Raw genomic sequence first — 7,820 nt, forward strand, 5'->3', positions numbered from 1 at the left:
GCGCGGCCCGCCTCCGCCTGTCGCCGCGACCGCGCATCCCGGAGCCACCTGACTCTCTGGCAGCTTCGGCGGCGGCGGGGGGGGCGGGGAGATCCCGCCCCCTCATTGCTATTGGCTGCCGCTGCCGCCCTTCAACACCTCCCTTACCTGATTGAAGGCCCTCGCCCGCTTGGCCACGCCCCCTTCCCGCCCACCCTCTCTCCCCGGAGCCTCGCACTCACCGCTAACCCCCCAATTGGCCCCCGCCCCGTCAGCTTTTGCTTCCCATTGGCCTAGAGGCGCTTGTCAGTTAGGCGCTCCCAGCGCCGCCTTCCCCGCTTCTTCCTGCCTGGGAACAGGGGGGTAGGACACTAGCCCGGAGTGAGGGTGCGGGACCTTCCTTCCCATTGGGTGAGCGGGGAGATCTTCGCCCGCCGTCAGTCGGAGGGCGGGATCAACCGAGACGCTGCTAGCCAATGGCAGCCGGCGGGCTGGGGAGGACGCACCTGCCGGGAGAGCGGGCCGCGGGGCACGTGCTGCTCCCTCCTCAAAGCCAGGGCTGAGGCCCCCGCGGCTGCTCGCCCGGCGCGGCCCGGCCGCGCAATGGCGCTGGCGGAGCCGCCTGGAGCGGAGGCTTACTCCGGAAACCGAATCGAAACGGGGTCTTGTTTTTTAGCTATTCCGGTCGTTCATGCTGTATTTCGCTGCAGGTGCTACCTAACTGCTACTAGCGAGGTTAACATGGACGTATCCCTCGTGGAAGCATTTTATTTTTCACTCTCTTACAATCAGTATAGCTTTTTGGTCCTTACAATGTGAATTCCTTCTCCTTGCCGCCACCATTTTTCAATTTGCAAAGATAACAGACCTCGTGAAAAGGATTCATTCGTATTTACAGTGATATAAAAGGGAGTTTTTCTTTCCCCTTCTCTCTCGTTTGCATTAAGGTCCTTGTTTGGTTCCCAGTGGTAAAACTGCATGTGAAAAGTCCCTGTTCATGTTTCTCTTTAACAAAGCCCACTGATTGTGAATGCGAATCCAGGTTTCCCCGACCATACATGCTCTCTTCCCAGCTACTTAAGATCCTGGGCTTCATTTTTCTTTAGTGTTCTGTAAAAACAGTTACACAGTTATACCCTCTGTAAGATTAAATTTAAAAAATCTTCCCTAGTGAGGTATTTGTTTTAAGTACAGAGTTCTTAAATTTTGTGCAGCTGGGTTTTGTCTCTGTCTCTGTATTATGTCTATCCTTACGTTAGCATTATGCCGCTGCGCTTAGGAAGCACCCGGGTCTCTGTTCTAAAAAGAGAGATGAAGATCTAAAGAAGAATGTGCTCTCTAGAAGTAGTTCACAATCCTTATTGTTTGTGAAATACTTGAATTTGCTAGTCTGTTTTCTGGGGAAACACTTTCACCCCCTGAAACTTAGTAATGAGTATTTTGGAGGACCCTGTACGGAGCTGAAAATTTTCCTTTATTTCTGACAAAAAATAAATATACCTGGCCTAGAAAGGACTGCCATATTAATCCTTATTTTACAGATGAAGAGCAAAATGTGTGTAGTTGGGATCAGAATTTACATTTTAACATGACACACTGAAGAATAAGGCATGCTGTCCCACTAGTTTTCCAATTGAACTTGTTTGACAAGTGAGCTTTAGGTTTTCCCCTGGTGTTTTCCCCATCTCCTGTTGCCAGAGTGAGGATGGATCCAAGGACGCATCCTTTCCACTATTCATTTGTTATTAAGGGTGTGCTTTCACAATAAGGCTAAGCTTATCCAGTATTAATCACTCTGATGCTGAAAGGGACTTTCCTGCCCCTTGTCACATGCTTGACCTGCTTTCCCGATTCCAGCTGTAGTGATTGCACGGCAGCAGGGTCATTTCAGCTTATTTATCCAACTAAAAGCTAAGCCACCAAGTAAAAGCAGTTAGTTTTCAATCAGCTCTAGGCTGATCTGACCTGCGCCAGGACTGTACAGGACAGGTGAGGGGGACAGCCAGTCTGCCCTTTTGGCAACAGCCCATAGTTAGATTAGCTTGTCTTGATCATGAAGCTGAGGGGTAACAAATAATTGTATTAGTAATTTTTGTAGTTCAAACAATAGATGATTGAGGTGAAATCTGAAGGACTGATGCTAATGTCCCTATTTAAAACTGCCACAGTTAGATTTCTCTCTGATTTAATTTATGGGGGAAAATGGGGTCTTTAATTCACATAATGAGGAAATATGCTTCAAAGCAAATATTATACTTAAAAAGTTGTAACACCAAAATTTTAGTAAGACTTGCAACAAAATACAGGTTTCCTGTCTTTCTGATATTTAGTACCTGTTTTGATCACTGCTATAAAATACTGAAGGATTTAAAGTCGAGAGTTGGTGGATGTAGATAGTGGAAACCATGAGAAAAAATGACTTATGCATGCATTTGAGTTGTCTACTGTTGTGGCCTAAAAACAAGACAGAACCCTGCCATCTGGTGGTCTTTATATCGTAGCACACAGCTTTACTAGCAGAGCTCTTGCTCCCCTCCTCCCTGMCCCCCCTTTTTCCCCCTTTTTTTCCCATGATGTGTTTGGCTCTACAGAAACAACATCGCTGGCCCAGGKATCCCAGAGCAGCAAGTGCCTGGAGCTGGGACAGTGTCCTGAGAGTGCTCTGGAGGGGCCAGGACAGGCTTTCCCCAATCTCACCGTCATCTCTTGGCATCTTTTACCAGCCATGTCAGAGACTGGTTTCTGGATGAAATGGGCTTTGGCCTGATTGGGAAGGCTGTTCTTGTGATCTAGGTAAACAGAAGAGTCAAAAAATGTCGAGTTGGTATTTCAGTCACTGGCAAAAGACAGAAGAAAATAGCATTAAAGAGTGTCTGCATGCAGTCTGTGAATGATCACATTTTACCATTTGCAAGATACAGAAAGAGTTTTGAAAAAGTACATGGCTTTCTGGTGAATACATGACCTACATGCTGTAGTGGAGATTTTTCTTACACATTTTCTAACAAGACTGTGTATGGTTCTGTTATTATTCAGCAAATCTCAAAGTCTCTGTCAGAATCCACACCCAGGGTTTCCCAAGGTTTGGGTACAGATTTTTGTTTAACACATTTTAAAAGGAGAGTCTAACCTGAAAAATGTGAATGATAATCTGAGTGTAGTTCAGACTTCCCCCAAACTGGAAATTTTGGACCCAGGATTTTAATTCAGGCTCATTTTTGCTTCTATGTTAGGACAACAGAAATTATTAGAGGACAGACAAAAAGGCCAGTGTATCCCAAGCCCTTGCTTTGAGAGGCCATGGAAGGAGCTCAGTTTATTCCATTTCATTATTCATATATATTTAGGATCACCATCTCAGCTTTTGCCCTGTCTTCTGTGTGATGTTTGTGCAGACTACTAAACCAATATTTTCCCTTTTAATTGACTTCTCTCTTCACTGGACCTAGTGGCTCTATAACAGCATGTTACTATGCCAGCCCATAGCTCTAAACCTACTCTAGATATCAAAATGTTGGCATTATGCTCCTAGCCTCTGTGCTCTGAGAGAGGAAAACAAAAATCTAAATGCTACAGAAAGAAGGAAAGGGAATGTCCAGAAAAAAGAAAAAGTACCAACATAGTCAAACTGCATCACTGTACTGGAACACTTCCAATTATAGCTATGATGGAAGCGTATATCTGCCAGCACAGTAAGAAAGCACAGAAGATGAAGGAGATGCTCCTTAGTACATCTGCTTAGTGCAGCTCACTCCTTTTAAATTCCATGGTAGTTTATATAGCATCTTAAATTAACCCATCACTAATGCTCTCATTTTGCTTATATACATTTCAGAGGATCTTTCTCAGATGTGTTCCACGCTTTTATCTATAGATAGAACCATATGAACCCCTCTGGAGATGTACCTTAGGCCAGCAGACAGAGTTATTTGATCAGCTGGTGATAAAATGTCCTCAAACAATGTAAGTTTTACTGACAATTTGATGCTTCTGTCACTATAGATGGCCTCTCTGCATAGCTGTAAAATGGGAGTGTGTTTTTCCCCCCACTTCAGAAAAGCATTGCCTTGCCAACGTTGCCTTAGGGTAGGTTTGTTCTTCATGTCGGGGAGAGAGGTAAGCCACTGGCAACAGAAGTTTTATGAACTGTGCTGTGCTAGCTAGGAGGGAGGCTGTGAATCTGAGTCTGTAGCATCTGAGTCAGGAAAACAGAGAGCTCTGCTCTGCTTCATAAAATATATATGCTAATCTCCCAGATGGTTATCTCTTCTTTCTTCATGGAACAGATGACCTGGGAAACAAAACAAGACTAAAAACTGTGGGTAGTGGAAATTCTGGGCCAAGTAAAATCTGGGAGCTTCCAGCAGATTTCACAGTCAGACTTACCTTTTAAATTTAGTTTGGATTTGTTTTGATAATAAAACATAGTAGTGATTACATGACTATTGTTACAGGTCTCCATACGATTTCACATGTACCACATAGCATAAGGTAGTGATGCAATTATCATCCATATAAGAAAAATAAAACAGAGAAAGATTTTCAAATGAGTTTTCTGCCTACACTAATAGATATACAGCTAACTGAAATGTTGTTTGACTTTGGTTTTGTCAAAAGTGCAATCCAAGCCACTTTTATAGGTCCTGTTTCGTTTGGCACTGGTGAGCAGCCACTCCTGCAGAGGAACATCAAAACTGCGCACTGCTATGCAAGCAACATCGTGCCACAGTTTTGTAAATGTGTAGAACAATTAATATAACTGATCTGAATAGAGGAACTGAGATTATTGCAATGCGAATGCACCCACTGCGGTTTGGCAGACACTAGAGTAAACCTTTCGGGAAATATCCCTGACATCTTTACAGCCACTGGTGGCCTTGATCTTCCTTTTTATGTTTCATGTTAAAAATGAAACAGCGGCACAATACCCATCAGTGCCATGTCCAGCATCTGGCTTGGCACTGCTTCAGCGCTCTGCTTCCTAACACACGGCCAGCAATGCCTGGGGCACCCTGGCTTTCCTTAGAGGCCTTCTGCCTAAGTAGTGACCCAGCAAAGTCTCCTCTGTTAGTCCATGGTTTTGTTTAGGTTTTAAGTTTCTCAAACAAAGAGTTTGGGCCAGTTTTCAGGTTGCCATCTTTGAATAGCTTCAGAAACACAACAAAAAAACGAAGAATCCTGCATCTGAACTCAAACCATGAAAGATAGATACAAGCTTTCTTCCTAATTCTAACCGTCCGTGAGACCTAAAACATCCATTAGAGACACCAGGGTTCATATCCAAATCACAGCTCTGTGATCCAGATCATAGCTCCACTAAATGCCCTGACATAAACACATTACAAAATTATAAAATAAAATAGAGACCATTTTCATTTGGTATAAAATAATACCTGTGTTGATTGAGGCTGATGTCTTTTTTTTCTAAGATGTATTCAGTAAGCTAACTTACTATGCAGGAAAATAAACCTCAATCTAAAATAAGATCAGATAGGTCAGTACAGTAGTAATTGTTTTTTTCCCTGTTGTCTTGAGGGAACAGGCAACATTTGCCTGCTGTCTCCTTTTATTTGCAATCACAGTTTAAACCCTTAGCAGAGTTATTAGAGAAGCCTCCTTCAAAAAATGTATGACTCTTCACTGGAAAATTTTCGGTCTTGATTTCCCTGTATAGTGCACACTCTCTGCCTAGTGACTAAGCTCAAATATGATACTGTATCAATTTAATATTTCATAAGGCTCCTGGAAGGGGATTTCCTTGTACTTGCATGGAAGTGGAGCTAATTCCGTTTGATCTTTTTGTGAGTATGGGCAGAAAGACAGATAATGTTTTTATTGTAATGCCATCTCTTAGTACTGGCAGCACCAACTCCATAGACAGCCAGGGACATCAACTCACTGAGCAAGAATACCATAGAATACCATGTTGAACTATTGCAACTATCTCAGGGAGTTTGCCTTTACATTCCAGAATTAATTTACATTATCTATTTTTTTTTCCTTCCTTAATTGGCATATGGTGGATTCTGGCTCTGCATACCATAAAGGCATTATGCAGCTCTGTGCAGCTGAAGCTTCTGTAGAATGTGAGATGAGCATGACTCATGGCATTAGCCTACACAGATCAGTGCCAGACCTCCAGACTGTTGAGTGTCTTCAACTCTAATTGGTACCTGAGTAGTTATCAAAAGATAATATTAAACAAGATTAACTTCTGACAGATACATGCCTCCTTCTTTCTCACAGTGTGGCATTTTCCCTCCAAATTATGCTGCTGAAAGGACCTGTATGTGTAAGATTCATTGGAGTATGAATGACAGGCTTTTTGCACATAAATATTCCTCAAGTGTAAGTTTTCCTGCTCCACTGGTGGTAGAATTTGGAATTTTATATCACTAAGAAGCTGAGATTCTCAGCTTCTATCCTAAAAAGTCTCACGTGATAGACTCTATTATCCTAAATGTTCATGCACAGATGAGTAATATTCTATTTTTTTGAAGTCAACTTTGGTGCTTGTATTCAAAATAAGTAGGACACTTGATTTTACAGGAAAAGGGAATTTGAAAAACAGTCACAATAAAATTTTGTACAATTCTCAGATCTTGTAATATATATTTTTCTGTAACTTCTGTCAAACTAATGGGCAACAGGATAAAGATGAGCCAGCACCCAATAGACTGAGCACTCAGTTCACTCACAGTGAACTGTTTGTCAAGCATTCACCTCCAATTCATGCCAGTAAAGCCTTTACTTTATTCCACAGCAATATTTACTCTTGTTAGATTCCACACTGCTCCTACTGAAGGCTAACAGGATTGAAGACTGCAACACAAGTTAACACCTAACTGGGATTGTAGACAGGCTTCTAGGGGAATTAAAACACTGAACCAAATGCACCTTTTTCTAATAAGCTTCAGGAAAACCTGGTGTGCTATTTGCCTGTATTATTCTGAATGCATATGTAAAATATATTATAGTGAGACCATTTCAATGGCTATGAAAAGTCACTTTTTTCACATTTTCATCATGTTATCTCAACCTTTTTGGTATAACATAGCTTCTTCATTGCCAGCAAAGAACGCGAGTAAAAGCAATGAGAAATGCTTCCTTTTTATCAAATATTAGTGTATGACTTGTTTAGCCTGCTTATTCCTAACAGAAGGTACGTGTCCTGAAACTGTGAATATTATGCCATGATTTCTTAAGTGGATAATAAAAGGAAAGGTTAACAAATTCCGCAGCTGCCCGGAGAGGAGGATCTATAATGAGGCAGGTCTCATTATCCCTATGCCACGGGAATTTCACGCAGGCTGAGGGGCCGCAGTGCCAGCCTCTGTGTAGTCCCTCTTCTCCTCCGACTCGCTCTGGAGATACAAGACATAACATGACATTTACAGCAACCTTTCCACACTTGTTTTTGGTCCTCGTTACCAGTGAGGCAGAACGGAGATCACCTAACCAGCAGGAGCTGTAGCTAATTGGCGTCGATATTCTCATCAATCTTGATTAACACAGCAACGGAATGAAACCTTCGACTTGAGGAAGGTTAAAAAAAGGAGGAAAAAAAACGCGGAGAAGAGCGCGTCGGCTCCGCGGCTGCGGGGGTGCCGTGGGGCCGCGGGGCGCCTGCCGTGTCCGGGGGCCGTGTCCGTGTCCGTGGCCGGGGCGGGGGGAGAAACCCCCCTCGGAGACCCTCCGGGCCAGCAGCACCGCACGCTCCCGTGCCTGGTATCTGCACCGCAGCAGCTGCTCATCCCCTCTCCTCCACTACTGCCTTTTCAATACAGTTTATTTTTCCATGCTGTGGTAACAATGAAGAAATTCTCGCCCAAGCTATTTTC

This window comes from Apteryx rowi, unplaced genomic scaffold (assembly GCF_003343035.1).
Source record: "Apteryx rowi isolate R43461 unplaced genomic scaffold, aptRow1 scaffold_487, whole genome shotgun sequence".
NCBI classification, from domain to species: domain Eukaryota; kingdom Metazoa; phylum Chordata; class Aves; order Apterygiformes; family Apterygidae; genus Apteryx; species Apteryx rowi.